The sequence below is a fragment of the Ursus maritimus genome, unplaced genomic scaffold, assembly GCF_017311325.1.
Source record: "Ursus maritimus isolate PB19 unplaced genomic scaffold, ASM1731132v1 scaffold_30, whole genome shotgun sequence".
Classification (NCBI taxonomy): Eukaryota; Metazoa; Chordata; class Mammalia; order Carnivora; family Ursidae; genus Ursus; species Ursus maritimus.
In genome coordinates this window covers 15,857,099-15,876,532 of record NW_024425564.1, presented here as the reverse complement: position 1 = coordinate 15,876,532, position 19,434 = coordinate 15,857,099, and the positions used below count along the sequence as shown (strand labels likewise).

Below are 19,434 nucleotides of genomic sequence, written 5' to 3'. Positions count from 1 at the left end.
AAATTAACCTCCCTACTTGTTATAGTTTGCACACACACCCTTTTAAGAGGAAAAAACCATAATTGCCACTTTCTGTCACCTGCATTGTGTACGTTTCTTTTTTACTACCTTTCGGGCTCACTGAGCATCTCTCTCTAAATGTATAGGCTTCTTTCTTGTCAATTAAAACCAGCAGGAGTATCAGTGATCTGTCCTCGCTTATGCTGCAAAGTTATTTACTGAAAGGACACTGTTAACTAGAATTTATCTAATAAGAACAATTTCACAAAGGAGGTTATATAGATATTTATTTAAACACACACAGATGAATAAGAAATGAAGCATTCGAAATTTTCTCCCTAATCCAAAAAAAAAAAAAAAACGGTGAACAAAAGTTCCAGCTAAATCATCAAACTTCTTTTTTCTGTGCTAATTGACCACAAAGAGGATCCAAGACCCCGAATGACACCACGAAGGTAGCTTTACATGGCTTCAGTTGTACTCCAACAGACTATGAGATAAAGGAAAAATAGGAACTCATTAAATAAGAGACCAAAGCCCCTACTTCCTCACTGTGCTGAATGGTACCCTTAAATCCCATGAAAAGGGTAGGCAAACTGTACATGTGAATCATGCATTATCTTTCAAAGATGTATCATAGCCTTGACGATTTTATTAGGTTCTCATTCCATTACTCTACATAGATTGAGAATTACTGGCAAAATATAAAAATAATTACACTGAGTATTAAAACTAATTTAAAATGTAACAGTAAGTTAAAATAGTCATCGTAGAGATGATACTAAATTGACCACAAAGGACAAAACCATTCTTAAAAAAGTATTTTAATAATGAAAATTGGTAATAAATATTTGATAAGTTGAACATAGATTTTACATACTTTTCTATAATTATGGTGTATTTCACCCCCAAAAAATTCTTTTTAAAAAACTATACATCCAGACAGAAAGAGAAACCTGTGTTTGCAGTCCCTGATTACATTTTAAAAGACTAGAAATTGAAAAAGAAAGGATTAGAGAAATAAAAGCACGATAAATGTGTTTCCATGCATGGGGATGAGTTTAAAGTGTGGTTTCATTCTTGATTTTATAAATCAAGAAGTGCATGTTTAATTATATATGTAACAAACAAAAATAAACATCATTTACTGAAATCATCACAAAAGATGAAAAAAAAAAAAAACCCCAAAATATAGTGTGCATACAAAAGAGGACAAGGAGGAAGGCGGGGAGGGACCGAGGGAAAAGAGAGCAAAAGAAATGAGACTGGCCATGCTTACACACACACACACACACACACACACACACACACACACAGACTAAAAGAACTCTCTTCCTGGGACAAAGGGGAAATTAAAATTACTATTTACAAACTACATTCAAAACATATGGAATATGTTCAAAACTCTACTCAAAGAAGAAGTCTTAGATTTAACTACTTTCATTAGTTTAAAAGGAAGAAAATAAATAACAACTCAAAAAGGCAAGAAAAACAAAAGGAAACAACACCAAGAGGATCCTCGAGAAAAACAAAAGGAAAAAAAAAAAAAAGGCCAAAGTTGCAGTTAATGAATGAGAAAGCAGAACATTTGTAGAACAGACAAAAAAAAAAAAAAAATCCAAATATGTCCTAGTTATTTGTGTTGTAAGAGGAAAATAAACAAAACGCTAAAATGAGGGAAAAAATGTGAATAAGAATGGAAGTTTTCTGTCACATATTTTTCTTTCACTTTTCTTCTTTCCTTCCCTTCTTTACTTTTTTCTTTTTTCTTCCTTCCTTCCTTCCTTCCTTCCTTCCTTCCTTCCTTCCTTCCTTCCTTCCTTCTTTCGAAACCTTTACAAATGTAAAAAACCGTGCTTAGCTCCAGGACAGCACAAATGCAGGTCCCCTGGAGTGGCCCAGCAGCTGCAGTTTGCCAATCCCAGTTTGACCTATGAATTCAAGAATGGTTGAATATTAAGACATATATTAGTTTTACAAAAGGCATCAGGGGAAAAAATAATTCTTTCATTAATACCAAGAATATCTTCAATAAAATCCATCAGCCATTTCTGTTGAACACTCTTCAGAAACTAGACCCAGAATGATAATTCATTAATGTGGAAAAAGATTCCCTCTCCTAAACCAAAAGCCAATTTCATACATAAACCCCTCAAGGATGGCTCTACAACCATTACTATTTTATAATATTTGGAAAGGGTAGCAAATACAAAAAGGAAGATGAAAGAGAAATAATTATATTAATAGGAGGGAACAGAACACATGTCATGATCTGTGGACAATATAATTATATTCCTAGTCATCTGCAAGTTTATTTCAGAGTCTGTAGAGTTCTCTTCATTTTTGGAAACTTCTCCCCTTTTCTGGAAACTGTCCCCGTGCCCTACCATCATGTCCCGGTGGTCACTTAAAGAGTGTCCAGGTTAGTACAATGGACTCCACCGTCTGGCAACAGCTGACTGACGTAGGAAAACCCTTAGCCTGAGCTGGGCTAAGCAAAGCCCCTTCCACAGATGTTTGGACTTGACCCTGCCTTAGTCTTTCTCCGAATACCTAAACTGTGGTATGTGAAACCCTGAAGTCGGCAGTAGCCATACTTGACTGAGGAAAGAATGGTCTGCAGAGAGAAGAACAAAGAAGACAGACAGAGAGAAGTGAAGACAAAGAGTATTCTGATCACCTTCAGTCCATGGTTCCTGCGCGTACCTGAGATGTTCTCTTGTTCTTAGACTCCATGGAGCATTCTTAAATCCTTACAGTACGTTTTCCTTTTTTTTATGCTAATTCAAATGCTATTTCTGTCACTTGCATCAGGAAATGTTTTAATTCGTGCACCTAGAAAGTTTCCGTGAATCAGCTGAAAAATATTCATTTCTTTTTTAAATTTTGAAATAATATCAAACTTACAAAAAGGCTGCAAGCACAGTACAAAAAACTTTTTTCCTAAGCCATTTGAGAATATTTGTAGTTACGATAATCCTCACCTCTGAATACAGTGGCAAATATTTCTTATAAACAAGGACATTTCCCAACATAAAAACAATATAACTGTAAAAACCTCCACCTCCCCACGACGCAGACATTGACCTTGCTCTACCAGCCTAGTAGTGGCTTTAGGATAGAATTTCCAGCAACAGAAGAGTCAGACCTATTAAATATTTTTTAAATATTAGAAAGATATCTGGATGAATTAGACTTTTCTATATGAGTTGTTAATGGCATGTGATTTATCATTAGGGAATACAATTTGCAAGTATAAATTTCATAGAGATGGCTGCCAGAAAAAAAAAAAAATACTATTGCATGTCGGAAACTTTCTGCTCTGGTGTTTTTCTCACCGAAATAGTTTTATAACATAATTTTTGATATTTCAAATTTTCTTGGAAATTCATAAAAAATATTAAAACAGGGGGCACCTGGGTGGCTCAACTGGTTAAGTGTCTGACTCTGGATTTCAGCTCAGGTCATGATTTCCGAGTCTTAAAATAAGCCCCAAATCTGGCTTCATACTCAGTGTGGAGGATGCTTGAGATCCTCTCTCTCCCTCTCCCTTTGCCCCTCCCCCCACTCGTGTGTTCTCTCTAAATAAAATCGTAAATATATATATGCATATATATGTATGTGTGTATATATAAACAGGAGTCATTATGCATAAATATTGATGCCTTTCCTAAATACCAGCAACAATCAGAAAACAACTCTAACTCAGATCTGACTTTTGAACTCCAAACCTATTTTTCCAACTCCCTATTTAATATAGTAATTTGTATTTCTTACAATCATTTTACACTTACTACATTCAAAATTAAACCTTTGATTTAAAATCTACCAAACATGTTTTCCATTCTCTCAGAATGCTCCCAACCCAGCCCTCAGTCTTCCTCAGCCCAGAAAAACGTAAAGCCAACCCTAACTCTTCCCCTTTCTTGACTTCCCCCAATAGCCCATCAACAACATTTCAGTCCCAAAATACACCCCAAATCTGCCCACTTCGCTCCCCTCCGCTATTCTACCAGCCAGGTGCAACCATCTCCACGAACACCAAAAGGGTGGCCCCACTGGCTCTCCACCTCTATACTTTCTCTCTCTCCAACCAATCCTCTACACCAGAGTGATTTTTGTAACACGTAAATCAGGTTTTTCTCATTCATTAAATAAATGAAGAAACAGGAAGTTTTATAATTAAAAAAAATAGATCAAAAGCTACCTTTTTTTTTAGAGAGAGAGAAAATACCTAAAAATCTTGCTTGGGGTGCTTTCTAGAATATCTGAAGGAAGGATTCAGGCTATTCTTGCCACCACACTACCCCCTCGCCAGACCAGAATGTTTGCATGTTGACATCAACATGCATTGGATTCCAGTCTACTGCAGCCAGAGGGGCCTGACAGGTGCCAAAGGGAAAACTGAGAGACATAGTTATCTGCATGCAATTTATTGATATGAGGGAAACACAGTCCGTAGTCTGGTCAACAAAGGTAAAAACAAGATTTACAGGAAAGGGGGGGAGAACAGGACCAAAGATAACTGCAGTGGACAAGGTGAATCATACTTTACACTTTCCAATGAAAATAATTAGTTAGAAAATAGTAGTCAGTTTAAGTAATCTGTCCTTGAGCAAGTTGACCAGGGGATTTGAAAACAAATGTTGGTTTGTTCTGGGTTTTCCAAAAACTGAAGGCATTGAACTCTGCAATGTAAGTGACGGCTGCCCACGTCCTTCCTGAAGACCTCCATTCGATTAGGTCGGATCTCACCCATTCTCTCCATACAACTTCCCTGATATGACGATAATTTTAAACGTCACTTTAATATTTTGCAAAGAGTTGATTCAAAGATGGGTCTTTTAAGGCTAAGAGTTTTGCCCTCTGATTATATTTGCAGTAAGAATGCTTTCTTCTAATTAGACAAAGATCATACCATCCTGGAATACACCCTACTCTCCTTCAGCTGGAAGTCTGGTTACGCATTGACCTCCACCACGCCCGCACATTACCCATCTCCACCTCTGAAAGTCTGCTCAACTCTGATCTGCTCTCAGCTTCTCAGAACCCCTCCTCAGTTTTGAGGGATTCTCTTTCCCACTTCTCCTTGATTGCACCACGATGATAGCACAAATAACTGCCTGGACCTTCGACAGAAATCCACCTGAGCTTAGTGAAAACCTTAAAACCAGAAACGCTGCCAAGATGCAGATAAGGTGTGAAGCAGCTGGTTCCCTGGCAAAGCCCATGTGGGGGACTCCCTGCCACAGCCCAGTCCTGCAGCCCCTGCGACCAAAGTCAGCCATGGCTCTATGTCTTCACGGCAGCCCTGGAAAGGAGACGTTACCTCTCTGGCCCATTCCTACAAGACACAGGGCTTTCAGGGCTGCTTGCTAGTAGTTAAATCTGTGACTACCAAATTAACTTTCCAAGTGGACTTACCTAGTTATCTGAATCTCACAGCAGGCGGGAAGCTTGAGGCTGGAGGCACTGTGTTGTTCTCTTTGGTCTCTCTGAGTCCCAACCACAATTGGGTGCTCAAGAACTGTGGTTGAATCTAATTGTCTTAACTGCGACTTAACACCTCCATTCAGAAGTCTAATACTCAGTTTTATAGCAGTTGTATCACATTATATTTTTATGTAATTATTACATTATCTTAAGAGGCATATTACCCAAGACGAAACACTCTTCATTCCCACCACACTCAACTGTTCCTGTCCTAGGCTTTAACTGTTATCTGAATTGTACCACCAAATCAAGCCAAATGCCTAGAATTTATCCATAATTCTTATCTTTCCTTCATCTCCCATATCCATCCATTCATCCTAAGGCCCTTTATGTTCTCCCTCCAAAATACATATCAAATCGAACTACTTCTCTTCATCTTTTCTGCTCCATTTGGTTCAGGTTTATTTCTTATCTGAACTACCACATTGACCCCCTAACTACTCTTTCCCTCCTTGATCCATTTTCCAACACTACAGCTGGACTGGTCTTTATAAAACATCCTCCTACTTAAAATTTCCAATGACTTCTCTTGAATTTTAGGATAAAATCTGAAATCTGAACATAACCTACAAGGTCCTAAATGCTTTGTCATCTCCTACTTTCCTCTTTGACTTTGTCTGTTCTCCAGTCCCTTGCCAGATTCACACCACATGAGTCTTTCCTCTGTTCCTTGAATTTCCCAAGTTTCTTCCTGCCTCAGGGCCTTGAAACTTGTTTCCTCTGCTCAGAACATTCTTCCCTCAGATATTCACACGTGTAGCTTCTTGCCAGGGTTTCAACTCAAACCTGACCTCCTCCGAGAAGTCTTTTTGTCAAACTCCTTCCTAGCACCTTTTAAAATCAGTATCCTGTTTGGGGTGCCTTGTTAGCTCAGTCAATAGAACATGTGACTCCTAATCCCAGGGTTGTGAGTTTGACCTCCATGTTAGGTGTAGAGATTATTTAAAAAAAAATAAAATCAGTACCCTGTTTTATTTCCTACACAATACCTGAAAATTTTTTTTATTTTTCTGCCTGTTGTCTTTTGCTTCCCTCCACTAGAATATGAACTCTATGAAAGCAAGACCCTATCTGTCTGGTTTACCACCATCTCCCTGGTGCCTAGGACAGGCCTGGTATACGATAATTCTTCAATAAGCATCTCTTGAAGATATAATGGAATAAATTCCAATTTTCAATATCTGTGGTTCATCAAAAAAACTTAACATATTTCTGTGGAAATTTTCAATAAAAAGGAACAAAGTTATCCAGAATATCTGGAATATATCCAGAATATATGTTTTTAAACGGTCTTAAAATCAACAATTAGAAATTAATATGAACTCAGGGTACCTGGGTGGCTCAGTCAGTTAAGAATCTGCCGTCGGCTCAGGTCATGATCCCAGGGTTCTGGGATCAAGCCCCGCGTCGGGCTCCCTGTTCGGTGGGGAGCCTGCTTCTCCCTCTCCCTCTGCTGCCACTCTCCCTGCTCATGCTCTCTCTCTCTGTCAAATGAATAAATAAAATCTTTAAAAAAAATAATTTAATAGAATTCAAAAAATTTGGAAGCAAGAGACAAGTTGATCCTCACTCCTGAAAATTAATAAAAGTGAGTACAAACTTTAAGAAATCATTGCCTTGAAATCCACAATTAAGGATTTAAAAAGCTACAATTAAGATTTGTGAACTTTGGTTTATCTGTCACTACTTTATTTGAGTTAAGAAGGAATTTATTGTCGTTAAATACCCAGCATCAGCAACAGAAAACAGCCCATGGATCATCTCATATCTTAGCTACTATTTCTCTTTAAAAATACACGCTTTTACGGAGTGCTTATTCCCTTGAATATATTACATAGTAGAATTCCCTGAAAGATGCTTAACTTTCGCACTCTCTACCTTCTACGGAGTTCTTAAAGATCCAGAGTGCATAGCGTAGTGTATATGCTACAACAGTGCCTACTACTGATCTAAAAGCCTGCTATTTGCCATGCAGGGTGGGCTTTGACTCCTAAATGAAAGTAGATAAAAATCTTCTGAAGATTGAGTATCTTTCCCCAGTTGTCATGTATCCACATTCTTGCCACATTCCGAAGGCCTTCCCTGACCACCCCCACCCACAGTGGCTGCTCCCACCTCCAACTCTTCAGTCTGTCTGTTCAAATTGTTCCTTACTGCTTGCTGAAACACATAACAAGCACGTTGTGTAAACAAATATTTACTCAGCCTCATGGTGTAACTGGAAAGTGAGGCCACCAGAACAAGATTCAAAGAAGCACAGTTGTACAAGAATGTTCATTATCTGTAGTGTCAGGGCAAAGAGACAAATAGGGGCTGAAACCCAGCCAGCCCAATTTCCCAAGCCAGGTGCTGCCTAAACTATGTGTTCATGGGGCTGCATATGCCCAACTGACTTATCCCTTCTATTTCAAATAAAAATGTGCTATGTGGATTAATATTGACCTTGTTCTTCTTCTTAAGAGAAGAAAAACAAGATTCTTCAACTCTCCTAAGACCTGTAAAACAAGGAGGTGGTCTCTCCTCTTAGACCAAACTTTTATTTTTTTCATTGAAAAGAGATGGAAATTTCAGGATATGCGTGGTCAGAGACTGGCCCAAAGGGTTTTTATGGTCCCTTCATTCCCAAACAGATGCAGTGCTGGGAAAAATTCAGATATTGCCTATCTTGCTCCTTCGGTCGTCTGGATGGTCCTCACTCCTCATTTAACTGAAGATTGATGACCAAGGGAGCACCATGTTTTCCAGCTGAATGTCTTTATCCTGTTGGGACATCCTCCAAAGCAGGGAGTTACTCATAGTCTTTTGACTTGCTCTGGGACATAAGTTATGGACCAGTGGTGATCATTATCATAACTCAGGTGATTCAACCAAACCTCTCTTAACTCAATTGGTTCAACAATTGAGCTGTTTTCTAGTATAATTGCTTTCTAGTCTTATTTTTCTGTAGAAAATGGAAAGCTAACTCATACAATTTATAAACCAAGAGTATTCTTTTCCCAGAAAATTTGCAGAAATTACCTATTCTCCTCACTTACTACAACATAGAACTTATCGTTTAGGAAAGACAGTCACAAAATATTTGGAGATCCTTGGTTAAAAATAATCGACAACTGGGTATATACTTAAAAGAACTGAACACAGAGTACACCTGTGTTCCTAACAACATTATTCACAATAGCCAACAGGTGGAAGCAACCCAAGTGTTCATCGATAGAGGAATGGATAATCAAAGTGTGGTATACACATTCAATGGAATATTGCTCAGCCTTAAAAAGGAAGAAAACTCTGACACAGGCAACAACATGGATAAACCTCAAAGACATTATGCTGAGTGAACTAACCCTTTTGCAAAAAGACAAGCACTGTATGATTCCACTCATATGAGGTCCCTAGAGTAGTCAAATTTAGAGACAGAAAGTAGAAGAGTGGTTGCCAGGGGCTGCGGGGAGGAAGGAATGAGAAGTTATTATTTAATGGGTACAGAGTTTGAGTTTTGCCAGATGAAAAGGGTTTTGGAGATTGGATGCACAATAACGTAAATGTACTTAACAGCATTGAACTGCTCACCTAAAATGGTTAAGAAGATAAATTTTATGTTATGTGTATTTTATCACAATTTTTAAAAACAATAATAATTGCAATCCATGAATTTCATGTTTCCTTTAAGAAAATAAAAATCTGAAAATATTAGTGTTGGATGGTCTTAGACCCTTAGATATATTTTCCTCAGAGTTTTCCTCACACCCCTCTAATCTGTAATCCCTTTCCATTCATATCAATTCATTTATCTAAATTCAATTTAGCATCGATTAAATTCATTGGATTAAACAGTAAGGTATTTGATCTTTTTTTTTTTTTTAAGATTTTATTTATTTATTTGACAGAGAGAGAGACAGCCAGCGAGAGAGGGAACAGAGCAGGGGAGTGGGAGAGGAAGAAGCAGGCTCATAGCGGAGGAGCCTGATGTGGGGCTCAATCCCATAACGCCGGGATGACGCCCTGAGCCGAAGGCAGGCGCTTAACCGCTGTGCCACCCAGGCGCCCCAGGTATTTGATCTTTTAACACAATATTTGTATTTTCTGGCTTTTTAAAAAATGTATTGCTCAGCAGAAACTCTGTGTGCTTTCACAATAATCATTTCCTTGGTTCTCTGATCACTGTGGGAGTGATCAGCAGAGAGATCACCATGGTTCAGAATTTGAGCTTCCGGATCAGAAAGTCACTTACTGACTCTCAGATTTGGGGCAAGCTATTTAGACTCTCTTTGCTTCTAATTCTTTATCTGTAAAATAACAAGAATAATTGTACCTATCCCTAAGGTAATTTCAGATAATACATGTGGTACATTGTGTCTTATTAATATTGTTGAACTTAAGAGTTACTGAACTCTTATCGATGCTGTTGTTGTTATGGCAGAGAGGGCCCTGAGATCCTTCCTCCCTGGTGTGTGACTTCCTGGATTTATTCTGCTGCAGCCTCACTCTCCCTTCTCTGTATCAACAGAAAGAGTGGAGATCGCCATTGCCTAGCTTCTCCTCCACAAACCTGTCACTCCACAGGTACCCAGGGCTCGACATGAAAGCCTCAGCCCCACTGCAACAGAGTTCTCTGCTACTGCCTGACACAAAAAAAATGTCTGCTAAAGGAAGGACTGAAGAATGAGTGAATGAATGAACCAATCAATCAATCAACTTTCCAGCCTTGCTAAATGTTGCCAATATCTTAATGAAGCAGGTGAGCATGACAGATGAATGGCAGTTTATGTTAATGAATGCTTTGTCTGAACTTCCTGTGATTGACAGCAGTACTCTAAGACATGAATTTCATCTGACCTGGGTACCTGTGAAGTGTCTGTAAAATACAGAATTAGATTTATGAGGGTTGCCTGCAATTATAATTGGGCTGAAAATGTTGGGAAGTGTGGAATGTGCACTACATTTCTGGTCCATGAAATTCCACAGATACTTGGAATGAAGAGCGTTCTTCAAGATAATAATCACATTGTAATGAAGTATTACACTGGCTGGCCTGGAACTGTGAATTTTCTATCAATGAATCCACTCGCTTCAATTTAATTCAAATTGTCCAGCATGATTGAAGACATTGCTGAGGGAAGAATTAATGGTCCTAATCTAATCATCACTATTAGTAGCCTAGCTGAGGGCCCAAGACATACCTTTGACATGGCACTTTCAAATGCAGGACTGCCCAAGGCAGGACTGAGCCATGAGGGTAGAGTTGCCCATCAGACAAGCAGGAGTGCCAAGGCGTCAGAGACAGAGAAAATCCAAGAGGTCAAATGCAAGAGACCAAACCCATAGGCAGTGCATAATAAAACCAATAGGAATCAATAATTTAAAGCACTCACTATTACCTTCCTCCATGAGGTAAAAGTGAATACGTCTGAAATGAAAATAAAGATAGGTGTTGTCAGCAGAAAAAGAGAAACTAGTCAAATGGGCCAAATAGAAATTGAGAATGAAAAAAATAGAATGTCTGGGGCACCTGGGTGGCTCAGTCAGGATGAGAGTCCAACTCCTGGTTTTGGCTCAGTTCATGATCTCAGAGTCCTGGGATAGAGCCCTGCATGGAGCTCTGCACTCAGCGGGGAGTCTGCCTTCCCTCTCCCTCGCCCCTCCCCCCACTCGCACACTCTCTCATGAATAAATAAATAAATCTTGAAAAAAACAGAAAAAATAGAATGTCTGAAAGAAAAACATTTACTAGGTAGTCTCAATAACAACAGAGATGACAGAGAGAAGAATCAGTAAAGTTGAAAACAGATCAATAGAAATGATCCAGGGGTGCCTGGGTGACTTAGTTGGTTAAGCATCTGACTCTTGGTTTTGGCTAAGGTCATGATCTCATGGGTCATGGGATCAAGCCCCAAGTAGGGCTCCATGCTCAGTGGTGAATCTGCTTGAAGACTCTCTCTCTCAGCCCCTCCCTCCACTCCTGTGTGCCATCTTTCTCTAAAATAAATAAACAAATCTTTAAAGAAAATAGAGATGATCCAATCTGAAGAAGAGACAGAAAAAGGATTAAAAAATAAACAGTCACAGGGACCTATGGGATAATATCAATATCACCGGAGTCCCTAAAGAAGAGGAGAGAGATATTGTGACAGACAAAATATTTGAAGAAATAATTACTAAAAACTCCTCAACTTTGGTAAAGATATAAATTTATAAATTCAAAAAGTTCAGTTAGCCACAAACTAAATAAACTCAAAGAACACCATACTTACACACATCAAAACCAAACTGCTGAAAACAAAGATAAAGAAAAGTCTTGAAAGCAGTCATAACAAAATGATGCATTACATAAAGAGGAACAACAATTCAAACACAGTCACTGTAATTACTAAGGATGCCTCATCAGAAATGATAAAGGCAGTGGAGTAACATCTTGAAAGTGCCGAAAGAAATGTCAACTCAAAATTCTATAATCAGTGAAAATACCCTCCAGAAATAAAAGTAACATAAGGTTATTCTTGATGAAGAAAAATAGAGAATTCATTGCCAATATATCTGCTGTAAGAGAAATTGCTGAAGGAATTAAGGCTGAAGGAAAATGTTCCCAGAGGGAAACTTGGAACTTTAGGAATAAAAGAAAAACAATGGCAGTGATAAATGTCTGGTTAAATGATATTTTTCTTTTTTAAGTTCTCTGAAATACGTATAAAGGTTGAAAGCAAAAATTCAGCATTGTCTGGGAGGTGTAAATGCGATACATATGACGACCATGAGATAAAGGGGGGAAGATAAAAGTGATCTACATGGTTACAAGTCCTACATTTTACCTGAAGCTATGAAATATGATCTCTAAGGAGATGGAAAACTTAGTCATGTATATTATAATCCCTACAGCAACCACTGGAAAAAAACACAAACAGATACAGTCAAAAAAACTAATAGATAAATTAAAATGGAATACTCAGAGGAAGACAGGAAGAGGTAACAGAAGAACAAAAAACACAGGAGACAAACAGAAAAATATCAAAGTGGTAGGCCTAATTCAACCATATCAGTTATCACATTAATTGTAAATATTTAAAAACACCATTAAAAAAAAGATCGTCAGATTGGATTTAAATAAAAAACAACTGTATTCTAAAAAAAACCACAACCCAACTATATTCTACCTATAAGAAACCTACTTAAACTATGATGATATACATAGGTTAAAAGGATGAAAATAAACCACACAAACCCCGATCAAAAGAAAGCTGTATTGTTTATACTAATACCAAATAAATTAGATTTCAGATCAAGGAAAATTACCGAGTTATCAGGGATAAAAAGGGACAATACATAATGATGGGCAATTCATCAAGGAGACATACCATCATCAATTTGTATGCAACTAACAACAAAGCATGAAGCAAAAACTGATAGGACTAAGTAGAGAAACAGACAAGCTCACAAATATACTTTGTTACATCAACATACCATCATCAATTTGTATGCAACTAACAACAAAGCATGAAGCAAAAACTGATAGGACTAAGTAGAGAAACAGACAAGCTCACAAATATACTTTGTTACATCAACATACCTCCCTTAGTCATCTATAGAACAAGTAGACAGAAAATCAGTGTCATTTAAAGAATATCTACCAGACAACAACAGAATACACACTCTTTTCTAAGACACATGGAACATTCACCAAAATAGAGCATACGCTGGGCTTTAAGACAAACTTATTTAAAATGAATTTAAAAGAATTGAATTCATACAAAGTTTGCTCTTGGACCATAATGGAATTAAACTCCATGGCATGTGTTCTTCATCGGCTCCCAGAGTGCCCGGGTTGAGTTTCAGTTGCCCACAGAACTCATTTGCTTGATTAAGTCACCCTTTATTGGCTGCTTTTGCTTTTCTGTCTCACTTTCCTAATCCCACACCAATGTTTCCTGGGATCACTTCCAAATAAACTCCTTTCTGGAGGTCTGCTTCTGGAAGCCCAAGCTAACACAGCTGCATATACAGTCAAGTTTCATTATTTGTGGACGTGAGATTTTCTAAAGTCACAGCAAACACTGAATTAGCAAATACTGAACCACACTGCTCCAAGGGAAAATACAGTTAGGTGCCTGTGAGCCTCCGGTCACGACATTTTCATCAACTAATCAGTACATAACCTTGTTATATGCATGTTTCTGTTTAAAGACAACTTATTTAGTATGCACTGAAACTTTCTGTAAGATGGAACTCATGCCAACAGCACTAGTACTCGTGTCTAAATGAAGCTTATCAGGCACACATATTTTCCCCGTAAGACACATCACAGCCTTCTCGCAGTTAGATATGCTAGACAGCACTTCAGCACTACACTCGGAGGCCATTTTAAACAGCAGATCAACACCACCACCGACAATACACGGACACACGCGCACACACACACAAATGTGGAAAACAAGATACTAAATAGACCATGAAAAGGACATTCGTTTACAGTATGAGAGCTGGAACAAGAAGGCGGAGACCCAGAAGTTCTACTAGTAGGTATTTACCCAAGAGAAATGAATAAATATGTTCTGATGTTCTGCACATATCTGTGAATAACTGTGAAAGACCCAGGAGTATTGATTTTGAGGTTACAAGTAAATTTTAGTAAGTAAGTGAATTCTCAAGTACAAAGTGTGAGAATAATGAGGATTGTGTCTTTTTAAAGTCACCACCAGTTGGGTGGTTTATGGATAGAACTTTTAATTTAATTCTTCCTTATACAGAAAGGAGAGGCCAGATCAACCTTTGCCAGTCTACAAGGATGTCATCTGGTTCCCCAACCAGGGATGCCATTCTCTGACCTCTTTCTTTTTTCTTTTTTCTTTTTTTTTAATTTTTATTTATTTATTTGACAGAGACAGCCAGCGAGAGAGGGAACACAAGCAGGGGGAGTGGGAGAGCAAGAAGCAGGCTCCCAGCAGAGGAGCCTGATGTGGGGCTCGATCCCAGAACGCCGGGATCACGCCCTGAGCCGAAGGCAGACGCTTAACAACTACGCCATCCAGGCGCCCCCTCTGACCTCTTTCTGAGCCCTGGAATCGGAGTAAATTATTTAACTATTTAACGTCGTGCTGAATGCATCGCTGATGATTCTTTTTGTGACTCCCCTTGGCTCATTTTTTATTATAGCCATCGTTCTTGGTCTTTTCTATGCATTTGGATAGGCTATCAGTTAAACTTCAGTGTGAACAAGAAAAACTGGGAATTACTCTGGAAACAACAGCCATTTCCCACATGGTAATATCTATTGGTTCCAATCATTCTCAGAGCAGAATACCTGAGGGAGATTTCTTTGCATGAGAAAAGGGGCTGAAAGGTAATCCTCCAGCACAACCGGTTTAATGTTTGTGCAACACACACACACATAAAGGTGGATAAAATAGATGTGGGTGAATGAACAAATCATTCAAGCATAGGGCACTCAGGCAGAGGTGATACAGTGAGTCAAATGTTTACCTCTGAGGGGCGCCTGGGTGGCTCAGTCATTAAGCATCTGCCTTCGGCTCAGGGCGTGATCCCAGAGTCCTGGGATCGAGCCCTACGTCGAGCTCCCTGCTCCATTGGGAAGCCTGCTTCTTCCTCTCCCACTCCCCCTGCTTGCGTTCCCTCTCTCGCTGGCTGTCTCTGTCAAATAAATAAATAAAATCTTAAAAAAAAAATAAAGTAGTATGTTCTATTGTTTAAAAAAAATGTTTACCTCTAAAATGTCTTTCTTCTCTGAAAAGACAAATAATGTGCAAAAGCACAGAAGATTCCAGAATATTATTTTTAATATCATATATTTATCATATATTTTAATAACATATAAGACTGTATAGGAAGATGATACAAAGCCTACGTAGAAACAAAAGAGGATTAATTTGGTAAAGAAAACATAACAGCAGAGGTTTAACTGATCGCAAGCAATGTCATAGAAGTCAAGCAAGAAATAGTTATGATATGGAGCACAGAACATAACTAATGGTCTTTAATGACTAATTGAAGAAAATATATTTCCAACCCCCCCCCCGAAATTTATAGATTTAAATAATACCTTAGTTTCCTTGATCCCACATTTTCTAGTTTGTTTTAATCCAGGAACCTGGCCATAGTCAAATTCCTTCTCCTGGAGCTACCACTCCCTGAAAAAGAAATAGTTCAAAGCACAAAAACATTGATGTTAATTCCTTCTGACAACTTAATAAAAACATAGAAATTTACTCACAACGTATTATCAAAGGTGGAAAAACATGGCCTCGATAGACACTTTCAATAGTCCATCCATCGTTCGACACACATTTACGGACTATGTTGTGTCAAGCAGCGTGTCAGGAGAGAGGACCTGGGGTTTCCTGTATGTGGAATTCTTCTCAGTGTGTGCCCTTGGGTGAGTAATGAGACAAATTACTAACCACACACACAGGCGCTATGAGAAAGAGAAATAAGGGGGTTACAGGAGCTCAAAAGGAGAGAATACACCCAATGGAGGGTCAGAGGTAACTTCATGGATAAGATGATTATATGACGATTCAGAGAAACAGAGCATCCCAAATTCATCTGAAATGGAAGGTTCAAGTGTGGGGTTGGTGAGAGATAAACTAGACTGGTAGGCAAGGGCCACACGTTGAGGGCCTATAGGTCAGGCAAAGTTTGAATTTTTTCAGAAGACAAAGGGGAACCACCACATGATATTCAATCATGAGGGGAGATTGGGGAGAATGACGAGTGTAGTGTCAGGTTTACAATTTAGGGAGACCAGTTAGGAAGCAGATTGAGAACGGGCTGCAGATGTGGGGCTGAGGTCAGCAAACCTGGTAAGTGGCTGTTATGGTAACCTTAGTAATGATAATCCAAACACGATGAGGGCCTGAATTAAGACACCGAGAGAGGAGAAAGGGAAAGAAGTGAAGAAATACTGATGAGTCAGAGTCACTGGGGTTTGGCAACGATAGAAGTGAGGTATCAGTGGGACAGAGGGATTTCCGGATGTTTCCAGGCTCCTAGCACGCAGTTAATGGGACAATGGTACCAAACACAGTTCCTCATGACTGAATGTGACGGCCTTCTTGTATGTCATACAGAAACTGATGGCTTCAAAATCAGAAATAAAAATAATCATTATGACTGACAGAAGACTCACAAACGGTAGATTGTACTCTGTGATCTTAAAAAATAAACATGTTTAAGATAAAAATGGCCCACCACTGAGCACAGCCCTGTGCAGTGGACATCCTGGCTCCAAGAGTCATTATAGCAGGACACAGGTGCTCCTCCTGGGCACCTGTGACCTCCAGGGCAGTCGGGGGTTCTCTGTACACAGAACAGCATCAAACTCCCTTCTAGGCAAACCCCTGCCCTACAATCAATGTTCTAAACTAGGACCTGATCAGATAGGACATTCCCCTTCCAAGGCCTTCTTCCTAAGCACTAGGAAAACCTGATCATATAACAGAGTGGAGATTAGAACTTTGGATGAGGACTGGACTCGGCTTCTGCATTTCTTACTCTTATCTAGAAGCATCACACCCTGAGCAGAGAGTGGGAGTATATGATTGTACTAAGAACTGGAAAACCACACATACCAGTTACACCCTCAATAGCTTTCCCCTACTCTCAACACAAAATCCAAACAATTTAGTGTGTATACAGTGATCTTCGTGCTCAGATGGGGCATCTAACCAGCCGTTCCCTTTAGCTGAGAACTGTTCTCTCTACCCATAGGGCCATTGTAATCATGTTTAAATGGCATGGCCTGAACTTCTAGTAACAATTTAATAGACCAAAGGTGGATCCAAGATGAACTGTCAGGAATGTCTGCCTTCTCAATCATCTCCCCTCACTCATTCACTGGCATTTAATGGTCTTTAGTAAATACAACTAGCAGAGATGCCAATGATTTGTCCAACAGGGGAAAAAAAATCACCCCAGAGTTTATGGTTTTATTGCTCTGTAAGACATTAACAAATTTTGTATTTAACCTTGCAATCTATTCCAGCATTCTTTTTTTATACTAACTACATAAACCAGCTTTTCAAATTGTTTTTTTTTTTACCATCCTGTTGGTTCCCTAATTAACGAGTTAAGTAAACCTCTGACAAATGCTCCTTCTATATTTTTTAAATTATACTTTGGCAAAGATAGCTAATTTCCCAATCCCAGCTTTTTGTGTGAAATATAGTAGGCCTACGCATGAGAGGAGTTCACTTGTATTATGAAAGGTTTCACAATCCAAATATGCTCACTATTAAGGGACTTCTTAAAAATACTAATATTTCTTTGAGAGTTGTTTCATCTTCTGGAGTCCAGAGAATTTCCCAGTATTTCTGCAGTTTCTGACTAGTGTATTTCTGTCGCCTTTGAGGGTCACCTAAGTCAGCCCAGGAAAAGATCCAGGTCTTAGACAGCTCAGCCTACCAGCCACCACCTTGTACTACCTGAAGTTTTAGAATAATTCCAAACTATTCTATGCTGGCCTTCCGCCTCACCCCCACCTGCACTATTACCCACATCTGCCCGATGAGGCACAAATACTAATGGGCCATCAGCATGAAATAATAAAACTACTGGGGCCTTCAACACTGAGCTCTGAGTTGACACAGGATTCTGACCACTTCCAAGTCTCAAGCCTTTGGGTAAGCCACCTAACTAATCTTTCTTGACCTCTGTTTCCACAATGGCAAAATGGAGCAACACCACTTTTCCTACAGGAATACAGAAAGAATTATGGGGCGCCTGGGTGGGACAGCGGTTGAGCGTCTGCCTTCGGCTCAGGGCGTGATCCCAGCGTTATGGGATCGAGCCCCACATCAGGCTCCTCTGCTGGGAGCCTGCTTCTTCCTCTCCCACTCCCCCTGCTTGTGTTCCCTCTCTCGCTGGCTGTCTCTATCTCTGTCGAATAAATAAAATCTTAAAAAAGAAAAGAAAAGAAACAACGAAACGAAAAGAAAAGAAAAGAAAGAACTACAATTAGCCTGGCCCACTACATATAAGTAATCCCGTGTGAGTTTCAAAATTTGGCCCCAGGCTTACTCGTGAATCCAGTACCAAGCCATCTGACATATAGAAAAGAGCTCTGATGGGATGCAGAAAGGGAAATGTTTTCAAAAGCAGAAAGGGAGAAGAAAAAAGGAAATTATTAGCAAAGAATGCATTGTTTTTGGCAAGGTCACCCTCCTAAGAGGACAGAAGGGGTTTATCAGTAAATTTCCTGTTATCTGGTTAAAGGTTACGTGGGGGAGGGGATTATGAAACAAATTTGGTTAGGTATTAAGTCTTAGCTTGCTGACTCTGGGGCCTTACCATAAGTGACTGTTGCACACCTGTGATTTTCTTTTTAGCCCAGTTTAAAGCAGTTATTTTTTTATTCTTGAACTGGAGGAGGTGACGGCCAAAGGCCCTCCCAACTCTTAAGAATTCTTTCCCAAAGAAAATACTTTGTTAAAGGCTTTGGCAGAACTCAGAAATATCCACAGAAAGTTAGTGACATGAAAAGACGGGTTTAAAAATATTCAGCGGACAATTTCCGATCCCCAGGTGTTCTACCAGGTCTGCAAACCTTTTATCTTTGGCAGTAAATAAGGGGTGTGCGTGTGTGTGTGTGTGTGTGTGTGTGTGTGTATTTAAACACGCCCTCATTGTTTTCCCCCCTCAACGCACACACAGCCCTTTCTAGGTGGCTGGGGGGCTGAGGAGAGGTGGGGGGGCGGGAAGGAGGAAGCGACCGCCCCAGCGCTGGCAGAGTTCCAGGGTTCCCATTACACACCTTCGCTCCTCGGAACACACCCCGAGGAGCTCGGACCGCCTGCGCCTCCAAGCTCTCTCTTTCCGGTTCCCGTCCGGAGTGGATGCGCGTCCACACAGCACGCCTTAACCCTGCGACGCCATCCCCTTCTCCCCACCCCCCGCCTTCTCTCTCTCTCCCCATCCTCCTCCTCCCCGCTCCGGGTCGAA

General features: G+C 39.6%; 1 long non-coding RNA gene across 1 annotated transcript; it reads right to left on the bottom strand.

Moving 5' to 3' along the window:
* Window positions 1-270: 270 nt before the first annotated feature.
* Window positions 271-19,392, bottom strand: LOC103664952. The gene is made up of 3 exons (XR_005838792.1): window positions 19,247-19,392; window positions 15,539-15,626; window positions 271-490 (listed from the first exon to the last, which is right to left on the bottom strand). It is a non-coding gene; the product is annotated as an uncharacterized LOC103664952 (long non-coding RNA).
* Between the last annotated feature and the right edge of the window lie 42 nt (window positions 19,393-19,434).